A 21,971-nucleotide genomic window follows, 5' to 3' on the forward strand; every position below is an offset into this window, starting at 1 on the left:
CTGAATCGACCATGATGAATTGTCCGTGGCAGCACCTGACCTCCTATGTGTGTGTGTGTGGGGGGGGCTATGTCCCCCACACCCCCAACGAGGAACGTCCCCCCCAAAAAAAAATAAGACCACCCCCCTGCATCCCTACCCTCCTGCACACCTCTTAAAAAGTTCATAGGTGCGAGCAGCATCTTCCACCTGCTCGCGCCAGCCACGGCTCCCCTCTGACGTTATGTCCTAGTCCAGCGACTAGGAAGTGACGTCAGAAGGGAGCCAAAGTCAGCCGAGCAGGGTGTTGCCATTTTGCTTAGCTTATGGATTGTGGTGTGGGAGAATCCATGGACTCTGGGGGATGGAGACTGAGAGCCCAGCATTGTTCTCATGCAGACCTCTGTAGTTTGTCCTGGAAGTCACAGTGAGAAAGCCCCAGATGATTTTTCTGGGTCCTACTCTCTTACTGTGGGCAATCACTGCAGTACCTGTTTGAAATGTTGATAAGGGGCCTGGAATTGTAAGGGGGAAAAAATCATACTAATCTTGGCAACCATATGCCCTCTCCCCTCCCCCTACTACTCTATAGAGGAGTGTGTGGCGCAGTGGTTGGATCTATAGCCTCAGCACCCTGGGGTTGTGGGTTCAAACCCCGCGCTGCTCCTTGTGACCCTGGGCAAGTCACTCAGTCCTCCATAGCCCCAGGTACGTTAAATAGATTGTGAGCCCACCGGGACAGATAGGGAAAATGCTTGAGTACCTGATTGTAAAAACCGCTTAGATAATCTTGATAAGCGTTATATCAAATCCTAATAAACTTAACTTAATATAAAACCATGCAGACATCACTTTTGACATACAATGTCTCAGCTTTAATAGGTATACAAATGGAAATCCATCTATGAGCCAGGAACATTATGCCATATCTGTCTGTAAATCCTGCCATCCTCCAGGCCAGCTGATGCCTTGGTCGGTATGGCCTTTCACCCCTAGAATTACCATATGGCTCCAGAAAAAGGATGTCGGATTGTGATATTTGGGTTTTACTTCCATTGCTTTCAATGGAAGTAAAACCTGACTGGCCTCCCTGGGCAGTATAATCTATTTCAAGTTTTGCAAGTTTCTAAGTTTTATTAAAATTTTCTGTCCCGCACTAAGGGTCACAGCCTTCTGGGTGCCTAAAACCCAACAAAGTGACCCCTAGAAAAACCCTGCCCGTTTCCGAGCAATAATCAATGACCCGATTCCCAGGTCTCTTCCTGCTTGATTGAAAGTGGGAGGGTGGAAGCAAGATCAGAAAAGAGGCTGTGCCATCTGACACACCTCCTTTTAATCCTTACCTGCTGTCCATCTCTTGGCTACACAAGTCCACCCTCGTCTTCCCTAGCCCAATTGTCAAAAAGTGACGAGGAGTCACTCTTTTTCTTGGGGAAGGGAGAAGGTTCCATTACTCCTTCCTTCTGGGGAGGGGCAGCGGAGCTAACTTAGCTTTGCATCCTAAGCACTCTGACCCAGGGACTCCTTTATCCTTTCTCTGGTTTTAAGAATCACCTTGGGTCGCAGTTAGGAAAACTAGGGAGGAGGGGGGAGTGTCTGTTTATTGCTGACTTTGTGATTGTATGTTTGAGTATTTATGTGTTCACTTCTAATTCTCAGTTTAAATCTCTTGATACATGCACATCTTAAATGTATTTCTCTGTCTGAGAGCTCTTGGATTTCCAAGACTGCAGAGGTGGAGAGGAAATACTGCCAGTGACCTTGACTTGCTCTTGTTGGTTTGCTGCTTGCTCAGCTGAGCTCTCAGGAAGGGATGGAGGACAGATTTAGCTGCATAATCTTTAGGTGCATGTGTTATAGGAGGGGGTTCATGGGAAACAGAATTCTGCCTTGTGATTATCAGGGAATAGGGCTGTTACTGTACCTCTGGGGTCTTATAACAGCTGTTTTTTGCCCTGAGAAAAACCCATGTGCTTTGTAACTGGGCTGCTATGAGTGCTCATTCACATTTTGACATATCTTGTGATCCTAATGTGTATGTGCAGAAGCTGCTGGTATACATTACCACCTGTTCACTGCCTCGCAAGCCCCTTTATTTTGTTCTTTTCACTCCCCCCCCCATTCTCCTTTTTCTCATTTCCAGATGCTTCATTTTCTTACATGGCCAGGAAGTGACCACAACAAAGGAACTTACCCATTATGAGCAGATGTTCGTCTTTGGCCTTTATACCATAGAAGCTTTGTCTTTACTCCCTCTCTCACTGAGCAAGCAGTTGCTGGCTTGCTGCTTTCTTTGACCCCAGTGTATTAAAGAGTGTATCAAAAAAGTAATAATAATTTGTTAGCACACACTTGCTTATTATTCATGCAGTAAAAAAATCTTATCTAGACTGAGACCAGTGCTTTTTAAACCTATTTGTAAATGACCTTGCAACTGAAATACTATAATTGGTGAGGTGATCAGATTTGGAGATAGCTCAAAATTGTTCAAAGCTCTTAGATCATGAGCGGACTGTGAGGAATTTCAGGGGGGGGGGGGCCTTACAAGACTAGGGGACCGGGGTGTCTAAATGGCAAATTAAACTTACCCCTCCTTTTACTAAGCCGTGGTAGAGGTTTCTACCACGGCTCAGAGCAATAAACGCTCCAATGCTTCTCCGACGCCCATAGAATTCCTATGAGCGCTGGAGCAGCTTCTGAGCATTTGGTGCTTTGGGCTTGTGCATGTGGCTTAGTAAAAGAGGGCCTTAATTTGGACACATGCAGAGTGATGCATGTAAGGAAACATAATAGGAGCATCATCTCTAAGAGCTCCTTTTACTAAGCTGCGGTAGCGTTTTTAGCGTGCGCTGCCCCTACCCGCGCTACATGCTAAGAACTAATGCCAGCTCAATGGTGGCGTTAGCGTCTAGCGTGCGTGGCAATGCAGCGCATGCTAAAACCGTTAATGCAGCTTAATAAAAGGAACCTTAAGTCAATTCAAAACAAAACTAAAAACATTTTTATTTCTTGATGCTTTGGAATCCTAACTGCCCTTGTAAGGGCAATACTACTTTGTTTTCTTTACAGTTACCTCTCCGATTGTCCTTCTCCTACTTGTACTCTTTTCTTAGAACATTATAGTTCTTACCTTTTGTTCCTGTTCATCCAGGGTTTAAATGTCTTTGGATGTACTAACTATCCCTAAAGATGTCAAGCAGTGTTAAATTTTAACCTCGTATTCCAGTCTATGTATATTTTTATTATTATCGTGTACCGCTTACAAGTTTGATTAGGCAGTATAATAAATTTTAAATAAACTTGAAAACCTGAACAGTCTAGCCAGTCTGTCCAACTTTGACACTTTCAAATAAAGTCCATTTAGGAACATCGTCACTCCACATAGTTTTTGTTTTCTCTGGATTTTCTTCTTTGCGGATATTTTGGAGTCAATTCCTTTTGTTTTTTTCAACAGTCACATCCATCATCAATTCAAAACAACAAATGTATAAAATACGTGTACGTGATCGTGGTCTTTCTTTGTCATTTTTGGCACACAGTCCTTACATCTCAACTGCTGGAGTTACTGTTGAAGCCACTTCAACTCATCCTGATCTGTCTTGGGACACAGACCATGGATGTCTGCCTGGATTGGCCTCAGTCCTCAAGGCACTTCTATCATAATCCCAACTATGGATACGTGCTGGGTTCCACATTTAGAGTGACCACCCAGGAAAAAGATTTGGGCATCATTGTAAATAATATAGACCTGATGTGACACCATTGCAAACAATATGGGTAACCTATGTTGGAAATCCAGAAAGATGCCTTTTTAAAGTTTGTTTTATAAAGGCAATAAAAAAATTATACTGTTAACATTTAAAATTCAACAAATCTAATGCTCCGATATTTTTGGATCGCCTCTTGATACTTTATTCTCCATTCAGGGCACTTAGATCAACAGAATAACATTTACTGACTATCCCCTTCTTTAAAAGTAGTAGGGACCAGGAGATCTACTATCTTCTCAGTTATAACACCCCAGCTCTGGAATAATTTACCAATTTATTTATGCAATGAATCCTCTTTAGAAAAATGTAAAAGTTCTTTAAAAAGTTTCCTGTACAAGGATGCATTTGAGATATAGATAGTTTAACACACCAATCATTAAATCTCATGATCCAAAACTTAGATTTTAATTAGACCTATGCATAGGTTGCAAACTTCTCTTCCTTCTTTTCTATGCTTATTTTTGCTTTTCTATCTTTTTTTTTTTGTGTTACCCACCAGATGTGTTTTTTCCCTAAATGTTTCTTCTCTTTCTTTAAAGATTGTAGTTCATCCCCCTCACCTTCTGTACTAGTTATTTATTTGTACTTATATACTTTGTATTTAATTGTATAAAACTGTTTTGTTTTGTCCCCTATTTTTAAAATGTTTTACACATTGAAGTATTTGACATTGCGTGTACAACAAACCTTAATAAAACTTGAAACTTGAAGACGCCTGTGGGCTTTTATAAAATAGGCATCTAGAATCTTCCCCTGTGGCACACAAATGCTAACACAATCAATTATGCCTGATCCAAAGTTGATGAAAATGTTTGTGTGCAATCTATGTATAAAATAGTCACATGACCCAGCAAATCCACCTCAAACACTACCCCCATGAATAGGGTTATCAGACATCCGGATTTCCCCGTACATGTTCTCCTTTCGAGGACATGTCGGGGGGTTAGGATGGCTTTTCCAAAACCCGGCACTTCCCAACATAATTGCGTCGGGAAGGGGCATGCGCAGATGCAACGCGGTGATGTCACGCGCTCGTTCGCATGATGTTATTATGTCAAGTCTGCGCATGTGTGGATGCCGTCTGGGAGCGGGGCTGGGGGGGTGGAACAGGGCAGAAAAGAAGCAGAACTGGGCGATCCTGGGGGCATGGCCAAGGGTCCGGATTTTCCCGAAGGAAAATCTGGTAACCCTACCCAGGAATGCCTATGTGTGGTGGCCCAATGTTACAAAAGGCCTTTTCCATGTGTAATAATGTATGATTTAGATGTGGAAATGCCTTTTATAAAATTGTTTTCCATGTTGGAATCTTTAGCTCAAACAAGCAAATAGAATGCTAGGAATTATTAGGAAAGGAACAGAGAATAAAACAGTGAATATCAGAATACCTCTGTACAATGGCATTCCAAGAGTGGGGCGGTGGGTGCAGTTCACCTCGGGTGCAAGCAGTAAAGGGGTGCACGGAGAAGCTGTACAGCTGCAGTCAACACACGTGCGGCTGTTGGCTCTGCCAGCCGCCCCACCCCTCTGATATCAACTTCCTGTTCCGAGTGCCGCTGAATATCCCTTCAGACTACCCAAGTAAAAAGTGGGCAGGTCAGGGGCAGCACTGGCACCTGCATAGCCTTTTTTTCTAAAGCAAAAAACAGCTCTGGAGCCCCGATCCCCCTTCCAAACCTCCTCGCTTTTGTCCCTTGTGGCGCTTTTGAAAAATGGCTGCTTCAACCTCTCATGGTACTTCTGTAGTACCATGAGTTGCTGTGAGAGGTTGCAAATGGCAGGAGTGAGGAGGCTGTGCTTCTACCCTCATCAAAGCTGCTGGACCACCAGGGATACAGGTAGGCCCGAGGTGGTGTGGGTCTGGGCCTATCTGGACAGCTTTTTTTTGGGGGGGGGGCAATCTCAAGTTGCAACCTGCCTATTCTGACTCTGCTCTCAGAATGGCTGCCATGATTGGGGCATTGCTCCTGCCCTGTCTACATCACGAGACCACCAGGGAATGTAAGAGGGCTACTCTTTGTATTCTTTTTTTGTACTTTGATTGCAAGTAGTTTTCATATCATAGAGTGCTCCAATTAAATGCGTTTGATACAAAGTTTCAGCTGGAATTTAAATCTGTAAATTTGGGATAATAAGATCCTTAGGAATTAGCCTTGCTATGGAGTTATGACGTCAACTGCCACTTCAAGTGTGGCACAGTGTTATCCACTGTAAAGCACCATAGATTCTAATTTTAGTTTTCTTTACCTGCAGTCCATGCGTGTGGAGACTATTTTGCCTGGATGTAAAAGTACAGTCTTTCATTATTTAAATTATTCTGGCTTGGATACTAGGGGTGGGGGGTTAGCAGAGGGAGGCAGACTGCAAGCTCTGACAATCTCCAGTGGCCCCCTCACTGGTTCATATTCACAGAACCAAATTTATTTTTGGTTTTGGCTGAAACTCAGCAACGAGTTTCAGCTGCAGTTTTGTTTTTAGCTGAAAGCTTTGAGACAGTGTCGATGACTTCAGGTTTACGGCTGACGAAACTCCTGCGTATGCAACCTATGATTTGCCTTGCTTTGGATGAAGCTTGCTCAACTTGATTTGCAGACTTCATGTCTTCCCTGACAATCACCCCTAAGTCTCTTTCTGCTTCAGTTTTTGTCAAGATCTCGCCATTTAGGGTGTAAATCTTGCATGGATTTCGGCTTCCCAGGCGCATGACTTTGCATTTTTTGGCATTGAAACTGAGTTGCCAGGACCTAGACCAGTGCTCCAGTAGAAGTAGGTCATGCATCATATCATCTGCCATTGAATTATTGTCTGTTGTGCTCTTGTTCACTACATTGCTTAGATGCCAAGCTAAGTTTCAATGCCAAAAAATGCAAAGTCATGCACCTGGGAAGCCGAAATCCATGCAAGAATTACACCCTAAATGGCGAGATCTTGACAAAAACTGAAGCAGAAAGAGACTTAGGGGTGATTGTCAGGGAAGACATGAAGTCTGCAAATCAAGTTGAGCAAGCTTCATCCAAAGCAAGGCAAATCATAGGTTGCATACGCAGGAGTTTCGTCAGCAGTAAACCTGAAGTCATTATGCCACTGTATAGATCCATGGTGAGACCGCACCTGGAGTACTGTGTGCAATTTTGGAAGCCGCATTACCGCAAGGATGTGCTGAGACTGGAATCGGTCCAGAGAATGGCCACCAGGATGGTCTCGGGACTCAAGGAGCTCCCATACGAGGAGCGGTTAGGGAAGTTGCAGCTCTACTCACTAGAGGAACGTAGAGAGAGGGGAGATATGATTGAGACATTCAAGTACCTCACAGGTCGCATCGAGGTGGAAGAGGATATCTTCTTTTTCAAGGGTCCCGCGGCAACAAGGAGGCATCAGTGGAAAATCAGGGGCGGGAAACTGCACGGTGACACTAGGAAGTTCTTCTTCACCGAAAGGGTGGTTGATCGCTGGAATAGTCTTCCACTTCAGGTTATTGAGGCCAGAAGCGTGCCAGATTTTAAGGCCAAATGGGACAAACATGTGGGATCTATCAGCAAAGATAGATAGGGAGGGTCATTGGAGTGGGCAGACTTGATGGGCCGTGGCCCTTATCTGCCGTCTATTTCTATGTTTCTATGATGGTAATTTTGATTTTAGTCAAAACTGAAAGAAAAGCAGTTTCAGTTGGCCTCTACTGTAAAATAGTAATTAACATAAAACTTACTGTTTTAAATTGAAAAAAAATGGAGGTTCTCTGGTCCAGCCTGGGACACCCAGGCCAGAGACCTTCCGACCCCATGACACCTAATATTGAGCAAACTCCTTCAATTATTTTCAGGAAGGGGTTATTTATATTGTATTTGGCACCCTCAATCATTTAAAAATGTTGATGCCTCTGTAGAGCGGCCCCAACCATATCCCTCATCCACTCACCCTCTTATTCTCTCCCCACCATGAGCCAGCCATTTTAAAAATGGCACAGGTTTAATTGAGGTAATTAACTTCAGTTGGACCAGCTTAGGGAGTAGATTGGTGGGTAGTGGATGGTTGTGGGGCAAGGGAGGCCCAGAAGAATCATTCTGACTCCCTGGTCCTGGGTCAGAGGGTTTCTGTTACGAGGATCCTGGGGCAGTGTGTTGAATTTGGTCTGAGGCTCCCGAAAATACTGTACATGCTAAAACCTTAATGAGGGTTTAGGATTCCCCGCTTTGCTAATGAATACCTCAGAAGCAGAGGGAAATGTGAGGGCTGGCTTTGCAGGTACTGCCAAACAGGCTTCACTGCCATTTAATTGCTTAGTTAAAATCTCTTTTCTGTAGAACTGTTTCAGAGTCTCTCCTCGGCAGGTTTTGAAAAATGTGTTCTTAGTAATACTGTAGTTTTAATGGCCCTACATTGTGGATGCGGACACTTTTAAGAGTTGTTAAACTAGTTCAAATTGATCTCAAAGCACCATTTGCATATCATTTTATTAAACTGGTTTAAGAGTTCTTGAGTAGAGAGGCCTTTGGCGTCCAAACATTTTGTGAGCATACACTGTCTCCCTTTTCTACTTATCCTGAGAAGAGTTATGAAAGGAATGCAGTATAACCCTAGTTAGCAACTAGATGAAATGTAGACTGAAGTAATGCAGAATGAGTTCAGTCTATCTCGGGGGGGTGGGGGGGTGCAAGGACAGTGTCCCCAATTCCACCTGAATATGAAAAGAGTCTCTGGAATTTTGCAGCTAAGTGGGAAGTCTTCCAGCTTAGGAGCCAAGACCAGGCCCTTAAATCTGTGGTGGAGGAATCTGTTTCTTTCTTCTGTCACTTCTTCAGCCTTAGGTCTCCCTGTAACCAATCTCACCAACCCTGATGGGCAAAAAGGCTGTAGGGGTCTTTCTCTGTGGGCTAATCACTTTGAATCAGGTCCCATAGGCACACCCACACTGGTGGTGCCATTCAATGTGTGCAGTTCCCAGCATGCATTTCATCTTAAATCATTTATCTACAGCTATCTTGCAGCTGTGACAGTCGGGTTTTAGGCCCAGACACAGTACTGAGATGATTCTAACAATATATCTTTGCAAAGTTCATAGTACATGTATTCTGTATAGTGGCTGATTTGTTCTGGCAGTACCTTACAGCTGCTTTTGATCTGATCGATCATAAACTGTTATTGTATAGGCTGATATCTATTGGAATCAGTTTGGAATTGGTTTCCATCTTTTATGAAAAATCGTTAATTTTCTGTATCAACAGCTTCCTTATCACTGCACCTTTTGGTATGTGGTGCTCCCCAAGGTTCAGAATTGTTACCATTTTTATTTGATATCTTTCTGAGCTCTTTTGCTAAAATTACTGAATACGAGTGCTGGTGATATTCTACTTGTAGCCTACAATAATAATAATAATAATAATTTATTTTTATATGCTGCAATACCACAAACAGTTCAAAACAGTTTACAGAGGAAGAGACTGTGATATTACAAAAAGCTTCCAAAATTACATCAACATATTAATCAAATTTATCTGGAAGAATTTGAAGGTACAAAGGAGATATATAGGCAGAGAAATTTATTAAAAAGATAAGTTTTGATGGACTTTCTAAAAGTTTGATAAGAAAATGCGTTTGGAATAAATTTAGTTAAACATTTATTCTATTTGCCTGCTTGGAATGATAATGTTCTGTCAAGAAATCTCTTGTAGATACAACCCTTCAAGGGTGGAAAAGCAAACAGATAAGCACTATGGGTACAGGGTTGTGCCTGAGAATTCGAAATGGTGTGATAGATAAATTGGAGGTGAGCCTGTTATAGTTTTGAAACAGGCACGTGAACTTAAAAATGACCCTTGCTTCTACAGGCAAGTGTGATAAGAATCCAAACTGCAATGCCAGTTTTCTTTGATAGTAGATTGGCATTCGTGGCATTGGCTAGGGCTGAAGGCAGAGAAAACAATTGCTTGTTGGATATTGGGCAAACTGTTTTGTCCACTCGATTTTCTAGTTTTATTGTGGCTCACCCGTTAGGGTAGAGTTAGAGAACTTGTCTAGATATCTTGGAGTAACAATTGATTACATGAAAAGAAGCCACAAGGGCAAGGGGAAACCCATATTTTAAGTCCACAAAAAAAAAAAAAAGCACAAGAGTCTAATGCAATGACTCCCAATCGGGCAATTAAAATAAAACAAATGCTTTCACATCAAAGCTTGAGCAGGTGCCGTGTTTCGGCGGAAATCCACCTGCACCAGGAGTTGAGATATCTTGTGTGACGTCAATGTACAAATTGTACTCAAGCAGAAAGTGAACCATCGGCGTACAGAACTGACAACATGTAACTAAAAAGGCACCATATCAAGTCTATGACCTATATGCTCAAGCTTTGATGTGATTAAAACATTTGTTTTAATTTTATTTAATTGCCAATTATTAGTAACAAATCAGTTGCCAGCTTACATTTATGGTACAAGTTTCCAGTGTTGTTCAAAGAGGTTTCTGTATTCTGCATCAGCTGGGTGTGATTTGTTGCGTTTTTGATGAATCCACTCTTCACTGTCTTCTTCACACTTTATTAATTTCACAGTTGGATTATTGTGACAGTATTTATGTGGAGATTATTAATATAACTTGAGTAAAATGGTGTGGTAGCCGCATTAGTCCCATTAAGGCTAAATATGGATCAACCCAGGAAAGTGCATATTTTCAACTGGCTCCAACATCATGGAATACGTCATCTATCTCTTTATGAGAAGAATTTTCATTTAAGAAATTCACAGTGCGGTTAAAGGCACATTTGTTTACTCATGCTTTTGATTTCCAACCTGGAGCCTGCAGTGAGACCAGATAGAATGTATGGGGTATGCTTGTATTTTGTGATCTGTCTGTTTTGAGAGGTTTTGAAGAGATTTTTCACTCCATCAAAAATTACAAAGACTAGGGGACACTCAATGAAGTTACAGGGAAATACTTTTAAAACCAATAGGAGGAATTTTTTTTTTACTCAGAGAATAGTTAAGCTCTGGAACGCATTGAAAGAGGTGTGGTAAGAGCGGCTAGCATAGGGTTTTAAGAAAGGTTTGGACAAGTTCCTGGAGGAAAAGTCCATAGTCTGTTATCGAGAAAGACATGGGGGAAGCCACTGCTTGCCCTGTATCGGTAGCATGGAATATTGCTACTCCTTGGGCTTTGGCCAGGTACTAGTGACCTGGATTGACCATTGTGAGAACAAGCTACTGGGCTTGATGGACCATTGGTCTGACTCAGTAAGACTATTCTTATGTTCTTATGTTTAGTTGTGTCTGTATGATTAGACTTTTTAGTTTCCTATCTGATAATTGAGATCCTTTTCCCCACAGTTTATTATTTACATGTACATTGCCTAAACCTTTTTTTTAAAGATTTATACAGTATCACAAGTTTGAAATAAACCATCTCATAATTGAGTCAAGATGATGGGCATACTGTATATTGGCTGTCATGTATGAACTAGATCTGGTCTACAGAATGCCAGTTACTGACCACTTATATAGGAGCACTGGCCTCATGGAGTTCACAGTTCCTGCAGTACCAGGAGGCATCATAGAAACTAGTGTAATAGAGTTTGCTGTGGAGAGTGGAAATGTTTTTGTTTTTTCAGTCCCAATATTCTTTTCATGCGGCAGCGGCGGCAAAAAGGGCAAACAGAATGCTAAGAATGATTAAGAAGGGGATCACAAACAGATCAGGTTATCATGCCGCTGTACTGGGTCATGGTACGACCCCCACCTGGAATACTGCGTACAAAACTGGTCACCGTACATGAAAAAGGACATGGTACTACTCAAAAGTGTCTAGAGAAGAGCAACAAAAATGGTTAAGGGACTGGAGGAGTTGCTGTACAATGAGAGGCTAGAGAAACTGGGCCTCTTCTCCCTTGAAAAGAGGAGACTGAGAGGGGACATGATCGAAACATTCAAGATATTGAAGGGAATTGACTTAGTAGAAAGAGAGATTGTTCACCCTCTCCAAGGTGAAGAGAATGAGAGGGCACTCGCTAAAGTTAAAATGGGATAGATTCTGTACAAACGTTTAGGAAGTTCTTCTTCACCCAGAGAGTGGTAGAAATCTGGAACGCTCTTCCAGAGGCTATTATAGGGGAAAGCACCCTTCAGGGATTCAAGAAAAGGTTGATAAGTTCCTGCTGGACCAGAACATACGCAGGGAAGGGTAGACTCAAATAGGGCACTGGTCTTTGACCTAAGGGTCGCCGCGTGAGCAGACTGCTGGGCACGATGGACCACTGGTCTGACCCAGCAGCGGCAAATCTTATGTTCTTAAAAAGTTTTTGTAAGGGAGAGAGAATCAAGATGGCGGACAGCAGTTAGCAGAGCTCTGATCGCTCCGATTTCCTTGCCCGATTACCTCAACTTTTCAGCGACATTTTGGCTGTTCTGCTGCTTCTCTCTGTTTCTTTGTTCTTTTTCTACTGGCCGGTATGCCTCATATGAAGAGAAAGGGAACTGTGAGAGCCATACAAACTTCAGCTCTCACATCTTCCCCAGCTCAGCCAATGCTTCAGCATTTTTGGGGGTGGAAGACCCCTGCTGAACCTCAGCCAGCCCAGTGTGGATTGGCTTCCGCTGAAGATTCAAGTGAGGGAGCGCTTGAATCAATGGAACTTTTGACATCTTTGTCTGCACCAGAGATTTCTGCACCCCCAGGTCCAGCAGGGATGCAGAGCAGAGACTATAGCCCCAGGAAAGAGGAGGAGGAAATCCCGGAGCTGAATCTGGGAGGAGCTACACCCTTTGCTGGAGACCAGGACCAGAAGAAGAACTCTGTGGTAGAGAATGACACGGTGGCGGTTTACCTGCGGCCACCGCGTTTAGCCGCGGGTAACCCGCCGAAACGGGGAACAAAAACTAGCAGTCTCTGCGGGGATGGGGACAAGGCCATTCACTGCCCCGTGGAGCAGTGAATGGTCTTGTCCCCGCAGTGAGGCATGAAGGATCGTGCGGTCCCCGCAGCCCACACCCGCCTGCCCAATCGATCCTAGTGATTAGCCAGCTCTCTCCCTTCTCCTCACCTTAGTTTGTAGGTTTTCTTTTTCGGCGACCCGCACGCTATCAAAGAGCTGCGCACCCGCTGCTGCTCATTTTCGATCTTCTGCTCTGACGCAACCGGAAACAGGAAGTTGCAGCAGAGCAGAAGATTGAACACTGAGCAGCCGTGCGTGCAGGTCGCCGAAAAAGAAAGCCTGCAAACTAAGTTGAAGAGAAGGGAGAGAGCTGGCTAAACACTAGGATCGATTGGGCAGGCGGGTGGGGGCTGCGGGGACCATGCGATCACCCGTATTCCCGGCTCATACTGGAAGGAGGGAGTGAAAGGGAAAAGGATTCTGGGCCAAGGGGATGAAGACGGAAAGAAAAACCCACAGCAGGAAAGAAAGGGAAGGACAGGCAGGTGAGCCAAATGCTAGAAGCAGGGGGGGGGGGAAGAAAGAGGGAAAAAAGTTAGATGGGGTTGAAAAGAAGAGACACACTGGTATGGAAGAGGAAGATAGGGGAAATCTGGACACAGGAAGGTAAGAGAAAGAGGGGAAATTATGTGCATGGGGCATAGGGACAGAGACATAAAGGGGACATGCCATGGGGATGGTATATGGACACAGGGGGGGGGCAATGGCAGATACATAGGGGAGATATTAGAAATGGGGAAAATAGGAGCACAGAAGCGAGATGGTTTGTGGGGATGTGACAGGGACCGAGCTCGCAGGCTCCAGTGGCTTGCACAAATTACATTGTAACGTGCCATGAAAATAAGAGGGAGGAAGGTAGATAGATAGGCCACGCGAGAGGTGCTGAAGGGTGGTAGAAAGGAACAGATGGTAAAGGAGGGAGGGAAGGGTGGTGGTGGAAAGGAATAGGACAGACATTGAAGGAGGGTGGAGAGGAACAGACCCTGAAGGGAAATGTGGAAGACAGAGTGGGAAGAAGACAGATGCTAGACTATGGGGGAGCGGAGGGAAGAAGATGGGTGCTAGACCAATTGGGGGGGGGGGGTGAAGGGAGAGGCACAGTAACAGCAAATGGAAGATGCAGAGAAAAGACACACAGTGGATGGAAGGAATTGAATGAGAAGATGTGGAAAGCAGAAACCAGACAACAAAGGTAGAAAAAAAAATTATATTTATTTATTTTTTGCTTTAGGATAAAGTAGTTTATTAGTTATGTTGATAAAAATTTATAAACAAAGCCCTGCCAGCTGAACATCTCTTTCTCTAGTTCAGCAGCAGGAACTTTGATTTATAAGAAAGGAATAAGCTAAATATTACAGTACTAAGGCTTATATGGATGCAGCGGGGACGGTGACGAGGCGGTGAATGGGATGGCAGTGGCGGTGACAGGGCGGTGAAAGGGATGGCGGTGACGGGGCGGTGAAGGGAACGGTGGTGACGGGGCGGTGCAGAGGATGGTGGGCCAGGGACGGGGCGGTGACGGGGACAGATTTTTTCCCCGTGTCATTCTCTACTCTGTGGGACTTGGAGTGCCTGCAGCAAGCCCTGGCATTACACTTGAGACACTCTTTTGAGGCCATAAAGAAAATGGATGATAAACTTGGGAAAACAGTTCAGGACATTGAAGTGCTAGTGGCTAAAGTGGATGCTTTTTCCTTGAGTGTAGAAAAAGTTAAACAGGCATGTTTAGATAAGATTCAGACTGAGTCTACTACTTTAAAAAAATTCTATCTGGTTGTTGAGGAACAAAATTTGTTTGCACGTAAAATTGAACAGATTGAAAACTTCAACCGCAGTCTGAATCTTAGGGCTCCTTTTATTAAGGTGCGCTAACGTTTTTAGCGCACATAGGAAATTATCGTGCGCTACACTGCGCGATATGGGGCTCATAATCGAAAGAGAAAAATGTCCAAAAACCGGCCTAAATCGGCACTTGGAGATGAATATTTCTCTAAAACGTCCAAGTGCCGATAATCAAACCGGGTTTTGGACGTATTTCTAAACGACTTAGGCCTTCATAGAGCCGCTCAACGTCCAAAGCTAAACGGGGTGTTTCTGGAGGCGTGTCGAGGGCGGGAGTTGGGCGGGACGTGGGCCGGCTTAGACTTAGTCGTACAGCATGTATAACTGAAAGTTAAACAGAGCTTAGAGGAAACTTGGATGTTTTGACTTAGACCATCTAAAACATGGTCTAAGTCACTAAAACCCACCTAAACTCACCAGATAATCACTGAAAACACATAACACAGACACTACCCCACACACTACCCCAGTGATCACTAACACCCCCCCACCAGAATAAAAATTTTAATCATAACTTAAAAGTTCAGCCTCCAAACCATCATCACCTGGCTGCCTAGCATAGGAAAGCCTAGTTGTCCAGCCCAGAGGCAGCTTAAGTCATTTTGGGGGTGGGTTTAGGACCCATAGAGAGATGGACCCATGCCCATAAGCTCCTGTAATCACTGCATTGTTACTGAAACATGTGCAGTCCCCTATACACCCCCAAAACCCTTTTGTACTGGCATATAAGTGGCTCCTGCATCCATAAGGGCTATAAGGGTGGTAGATAAGTGGGTCTAGGGGATTCTGGAGGTGGTTTGGGGGGCTCACTGTCACCTATAAGGGAGCTGTAGTGAGGAGAAGTCATGGCACCCTATTTGTGAAGTTCACAGCAGTGCCCTGTAAGGTAACCCACTATTTAGGTGCCCTGTCTGGGTGTTCTGTCAATCACTTTGCAGACCCCTCCCACGTCCAACAGGGCTTGTTCTAGACGTTTTTGACTTGGACGAACATTTGTATGAAAATGGACTATAAAGATAGACGTTTTAGATCAGATCTGCAGGATGTATAATTTGGACAATTTTCGAAAGTCAAAAGAAGTTGGATGTCTCTTTCGAAAATGTCACTTAGGCACTTTTTTACTTTGGACGACTTGCAAAATGGACATAAACGGACTTAGACATCCCTTTTGATTATGCCCCTCTATGCTTCTAGAACCAATGACAGCTCAATGCTGGCGTTAAGGTCTAGCGCAAACGGCATTGTAGCGTGCGCTATTCCACGCGTTAAAGCCCGAGCACACCTTAGTAAAAGGAGCCCTTAGAGTTTTAAACTGTCCAAAAATACCAGCTGAGACACCAATAGAGAAGATGTCTTTAAAAAATTCTTGATAAAAAAATTTGAATTTTCCTCCAGACCAGATTCCACCAATAAATAAAGCATACTTCTTACCTGTTTCAAAAAAGAATTCTGTACCTAATAGTATTCCTTTTGGCGAGAAAGTGGTCACTGAAAATGAGCTACAAAGTCTGACGGCAGTCCTGGAGAATTCCTTTACTGATGTCAAGGAGAGAGCTACCTTGATAGTAAATTTCATCTTTGAACAAGACCTCAATGCTGTCATGAGACTGTTTTTCAGAAATTCTGCAACTCTTTTCTGCGGATAACGCATATGGATATATCCTGATGTATCTAAAACTACATAGGATAGACCAGAGGTAGGCAATTCCAGTCCTTGAGAGCCGGAGCCAGGTCAGGTTTTCAGGATATCCACAATAAATATGCATGAGATAGATTTGCATCTCAAGGAGGAAGTGCATGCAAATCCAACTCATACATATTAATTGTGGATATCCTGAAAACCTGACCTGGTTCCGGCTCTCGAGAACCGAAATTGCCTACCCCTAGGATAGACGAAGACAGTTTCTAGCTATGAGAGATGAAGCGAGGGGGTTGGCTACTTTTTTTTATGTTGGTCTACCCCTGTAAACGTATTGTTAAATACTTGGGTTTAAAATATGTTTTCTTCATTTCTGATTATCTAAGATCTTTTTTGGACCTCAAAGGGTTAATCAGTGGTGAGGGAAGATGCTCCGAAACTTGAAGGCTGACAGAAATAGCTGTATTTTAGCCTATACGTTGAAAAGATTCTTATAATCTTCTCCCTTTAATTTCCATTTTTCTCTCTCACAGACTGTTGTGGTCTAAGGAAGAATTAAATTCCATTTTTTTTCTTTTGAATGTTGTTTCTTGACACTTTGTTTAGGTTTGGATATGATTCTGAATTTCTGTAACAAGTAGATTTACTTGTAATTTATGTTAAATCAATAAAAATTAAATTAAAAAAAAAAAGTTTTTGTAAGACAGCTTTGAATTTAGAGTATTTGCTACAAAGGACCAAAATAAGAGGTAAAATTATAGCAGAGGAGGCAGAGCTTAGGAAGTTACATAGTTTTAACACACAAGATGGGACTGCATGTGGCCTCTGTGAATGACAGATCCAGAGCACAGCAAAGGATAGCAGGTGTCCCTTCCATACAGTACAGGGAAACAACTGATGTTTTTGTCCTTTTAAGAAAGCCATTAATTATACATCACCATGGAGACGCCAGAAAAAGAACAAGAAAAATACATATCCCGCATCTTTCCATGCCTTCATAGAGGAAGAAAGCTGTCATGGGATGTTTTGTGTTTAACTCCTGGAAAGAAGCCATGATAAGATCCTGACAGGAATAAGGGCTTATTGAATATATCGGATACGACTGTAGGTGGAATTGATGGATAAGCCATCTCTCATAAGGCACCTCAAGATACGAAAGTTAAGTGATAATGATTGGGAACACTGAGTTAGGCAATTGGAAAGTGATGTAAGAGGTCTGTTCTTGCCTTTTTAATGAATTGTTCCCTGAGCTTTTTCATAGAGAAGATGACTGGATGCTGGAAGTGATTCTGAACCCTAACAGAGAACTTTCTGGAGCTCTGCTTCAGTAAAGGGTTGGACATCTGAAGTATAAAGATAATGTATGACATCACTGGAACCTTGAGTTCTGTCCCATTTATCCAGTAGACTTATCTGTAGGAGCCATGTCGAGCTCCTAGCTAGAGTGGTTTACATGAGTACTTTGGTAGCCCACATCTTATAACCCAGAAGGAGCAGCAGATTGATTATTTAGCACTCTGTAAATGATCTCAGTACACTCCCATTTGGAAATCCTTTAATTTCCTTTGAAATGTTTCCTCCACTGAGAGCGCAAGTATTGTTTTATCTTATTCTGCCTTCTGACTAGGGTTACCATATGACTCCAGAAAAAGGAGGACGGATTGAGACATCCAGGATTTACTTCCTTTGAAAGCAATGGAAGGAAGTAAGGAGGGCAGATTGAGGCATCTGGGTTTTTACTTCCATTGAAAACAATGGAAGTAAAACCTGGATGTCTCAATCCATCCTCCTTTTTCTGGAGCCATATGGTAGCCCTACTTCTGACCTATCGCCATGGGCATGAATTGTAATTTATTATGACTGTAACATAGTCTCTAGAGCAGGGGTACTCAAAGGGGTCCACAGGATATCTGATATGAATATGTATGAGAGAGGTTTGCATATAATTGAGGTGACGGGCATGGAAATGTCTCTCATGCATATTCATTTTGGATATCCTGAAAACCTGACTGGCCTGAGGCCTGCTTAGACATGTGAATTTTAACCCATTCCAGTAACATGGTCTCCAGAGAGCTGCACCAAACTTTCATGTTAACTGAATAAGCTGGTCTTTGCTGGGGTGGGGGGATTCTGTAACCAGTGTTCTTTTTTGATAGACACCGGTTACAGAATCCAGCTTTTAGGCGAAGGACTGGCCTCTCCTTCGCCTAAAAGCCCTTGTTTTGGACGTTTGTGACTTAGGCTTTTTTTAGGTTGATTATATGGTGTAAGTTTAGATGTAGTGGTGGTCTGGATGTTTAAACAGCTGAACGTAGAGGCAGGCCATTAGCAAAAAAAACCCCTCCTTTTGGACGTTTTTTTTGATAATGGACATTTTCCCTGCTTCTAGTTTCAACGTTTAGGGCCTTAGGCCAAAAGGGGACTTAGATGTTTTTTTTATTATGCCCCTCCACGTATATTGGTAATAGATCCCTGAAAATAAGACAGTGTCTTATATTAATTTTGGGACCAAAAAACGCACTAAGGCTTATTTTCAGGGTGTCTTTTTTTTCATGTACAACAATCATCTCTCTCTCCTCTCCCCCAATTGTTCCCCTTTCCTTTCTCCTCCCCCCCGCCCCCACCATGTGCAGCATCTTTCCTCCCCTCTCACCCATCCCCTTGTGCAGTATTTTTCTATCCCTTCCTCCCATCCCTCTGTGCAACAGACCCCCGCCGACCCTCCCACTATGAGACTGACATACCTCTGCTCTGAGGCCTCCAAAAACAGCAGTGGTGGCAGCGCTCTGAACGGGCTGCTTTGCGGCCTTCCCTACCGTGGCCTTCCTCAGCCGCATCACTGATGATGTCAGAGGACATAAGTGAAAGAGACCAGCAGGGGGATCAAGAGACGGGGAAAGAATGGGAGAGGGAAAAGGAGATAATTGGAGGGGAAAGGAGAACAGGGGAAGAAAAAAGATAAGGGAAAGTCTAGCTGAGAGAATGGAAGAGGAAATTGAGAGAAAAGGGAATCTGGTAAGAGGACTGAGAAAAAGAGGCTGGGAAGGAGGAAGTGGAGAGAGAAAGGAAGGTGAAACTAGTGGGGAGGAAGAGGACTGGTAAGTAAGGAGAGAGTCACACTGAGGGGAGAGAAGCTGGTGGGAGGAAGAGAAGCTGATAGGCAGGTCTTGGCAGATGAATCGGATTGATTTCTTTGACTGGGTGACCAAACAGCTGGATATTGTAGGGGCGCTAGATGTAGTGTACTTGGACTTAGCAAAGCTTTTGACACGGTGCCGCATATTCGATTGATAACTAAACTGAATGCATGTGGCAGTGGCTCTAAATTGACAAACTGGATTAAAAGCTGGTTAAGTGGAAAGAGACAAAGGGTAGTGGTTAATGGAGTTTGCTTGGAGAAAAAGGATGCTATTAGTGGAGTACTGCAGGGATCTGTCCTTGGGCCGGCTCTATTTGCCTGGCAAAGTTTGTCATTTTGTGGATGATATGAAGCTCTAAGAGGGTGGACACCTCGGAGGGTGTGGATAATATGAGGAGGGATCTGGCAAAGCTTGAAGAATGGTCTGGTAATTAACAACTAAGATTTAATGCTAAAAATGCAGAGTATTGCACTTGGGCTGCAATATTCCAGGAGAATAATATAGTTTAGGAGGCAAAGTGCTGGGCATGGAAGAAGAATGGAACTTGGGGGTAATTGTGTTTGATGATCTCAGGGCGGAAAAACAGGTAGAAATGATGACGGTCAAAGCCAGGAAGATGCTTGGGTGCATAAGGAGAGGAATGGCCAGTAGAAAAAGGGAGGTGATAATTCCGTTGTAAAAAAATCTCTGGTGAGGCCCCATTTGGAATATTATGTGCAATTTTGGTGACCCCCACATTCAAAAAGATATAAATAAGATGGGGTCAATCTAGGTCAGTGGTCTAAAACTCGCAGCCCGAGGGCCACATGCGGCTCGCCAGGTCCTATTTTGAGGCCCTCGGTATTTTTATTTTAATCAAAAAAGTAAAATAAGAGTTTCTTGATCATATGTCTCTTTAAGACTTAGCCAAAAGGAAAGATTTATAAATTATAAAGAGTTTTACCTCATGCAAAAATTGACATTTCTTTAATAAGACATTAACTGTTTTTTTTTTCTGAGGCCCTCCAAGTATCTACAAATCCAAAATGTGGCCCTGCAAAAGGTTTGAGTTTGAGATCGCTGATCTAGGGGGGATGCTACAAAATTGGTTAGTGGTCTTTGTCATAAATTGTTTGGGGAAGGACTTAGAGACCTTAATATGCATACTCTGGAAGAAAGACGGGAGAGAAAGGGGATATGATAGAGATATTTAAATATCTCCATTGCATTAGTGTACAGGAAGTGAGTCTTTTTCAAATGAAGGAAAACTCCTGAAGGAGAAGGCACTGGATAAAGTTAAGAGGTGATAGGCTCAGGAGTAACGAAAGAAAATATTTTACAGAAAGGGTATTAGATACGTGGGACAGGCATGTGGGATCTCTTAGGGAGAGGAGGAGATAGATAGCAGGCGCTATGGATGGGCAAACTGGATGGGCCATTTGATCTTTATTTGCCATCATGTTTCTGTGTATGCCCTCTTTGCATTTATGCACTGTGCCACAGGTGTGCCATTACAGAATAGCAGTTACGCATGTATATTCACATATGTGCATCAGTGTCAGTATTCTGTACATTTACGCATCGTAATATGCACATACATTTAAGCGCCCTGCTATAGAAATGCCCCCTATATATTGGACAATTACTAGTCCTTGGAGCTTATAGTCTAGTGAAGACAGACACACAATGAAAAACAGAAAACTCTAATAGTGGGCTATGAGCTGAAAGAGAAATAGACCTGGTAGAACTGCTGGAAGAAGGTATAAAAGCACCCATTATTATTATACGTACTTATGATTCTCTACTGTTCCATTTGTGATTTTAAACAGGGTTTTCTACCAGAGGTGCAGTCTTTGAAGCAGAAAGTTGGAATTTTGGATGTTAAATTGGATTCTCAGAATGTAGTTAATAAGACCCCTTCTGATAATATTAAGCAGTTTCCGGGAAAAGCAGAAGATTTTCAGGAATTTCAATTTTCTTGTCGAAGATGACACAAGCTTGAACAGGAGGGTAGAATATGTTCAGAATTCTTTGTCCTCAAGGAATATTAGAGCTATTAATTTCCCATATGTTCATGCTATTTCAAGGAAGGAGTTCAAAACTGATTTGATGGTGTGGCATTCTGTTCTTAGGGATAAGCTACCTCCTATTGTGAAAGCCTTTCTCCTTACCAGCTAGGACCCCGGATCAGCCACTTTCCCTGATGCAGGAGCTTAAAACATTGGTGAAGACTGATCACTGCTGGAATTTTTCTGCTTATGTTTGTTTTAGAACCAGATAAAGAATGACGTGAGACTATTCTTTGGTAATACTTCATTTTATTGGGATATAAGGTGAAATGACTATTTCAGGATGTACAGTATTTAGAATAATACAATGTAGGAGAGAGGTATTTTTATTACGGATTGAAATTTGGAAGCTATTTTTGTTTTGAGATTACCTGATAAATATAAGTCAGAAGATATTCAGCCAATGGGGGTGAGAGTACTTTTAGTCACTGCTGTCGTTATTCTCGGATATTCAGTCCCGGGCCATGCCTGGCTTTATGAAGCTGGCTATCTTTCATGTGGTTACGTGTGATATTCAGCCCTTAACTGCCTAAGCGACACCTAAGATAGAACTGACCTTTATGTGGTCCGATATGGACACTTAACATAAGTGGTTAAATGGTGACTATCAGAACTTAACCACATAAGTGCTGATTCTG

General features: G+C 43.0%; 1 protein-coding gene across 2 annotated transcripts in view; it reads left to right on the top strand.

Moving 5' to 3' along the window:
* Positions 1-21,971, top strand: part of SBK1 (SH3 domain binding kinase 1) — a 92,890-nt gene that overhangs the window by 23,797 nt on the left and 47,122 nt on the right. The window lies entirely within an intron of this gene.

The sequence above is a fragment of the Geotrypetes seraphini genome, chromosome 11, assembly GCF_902459505.1.
Source record: "Geotrypetes seraphini chromosome 11, aGeoSer1.1, whole genome shotgun sequence".
Taxonomy (NCBI): domain Eukaryota; kingdom Metazoa; phylum Chordata; class Amphibia; order Gymnophiona; family Dermophiidae; genus Geotrypetes; species Geotrypetes seraphini.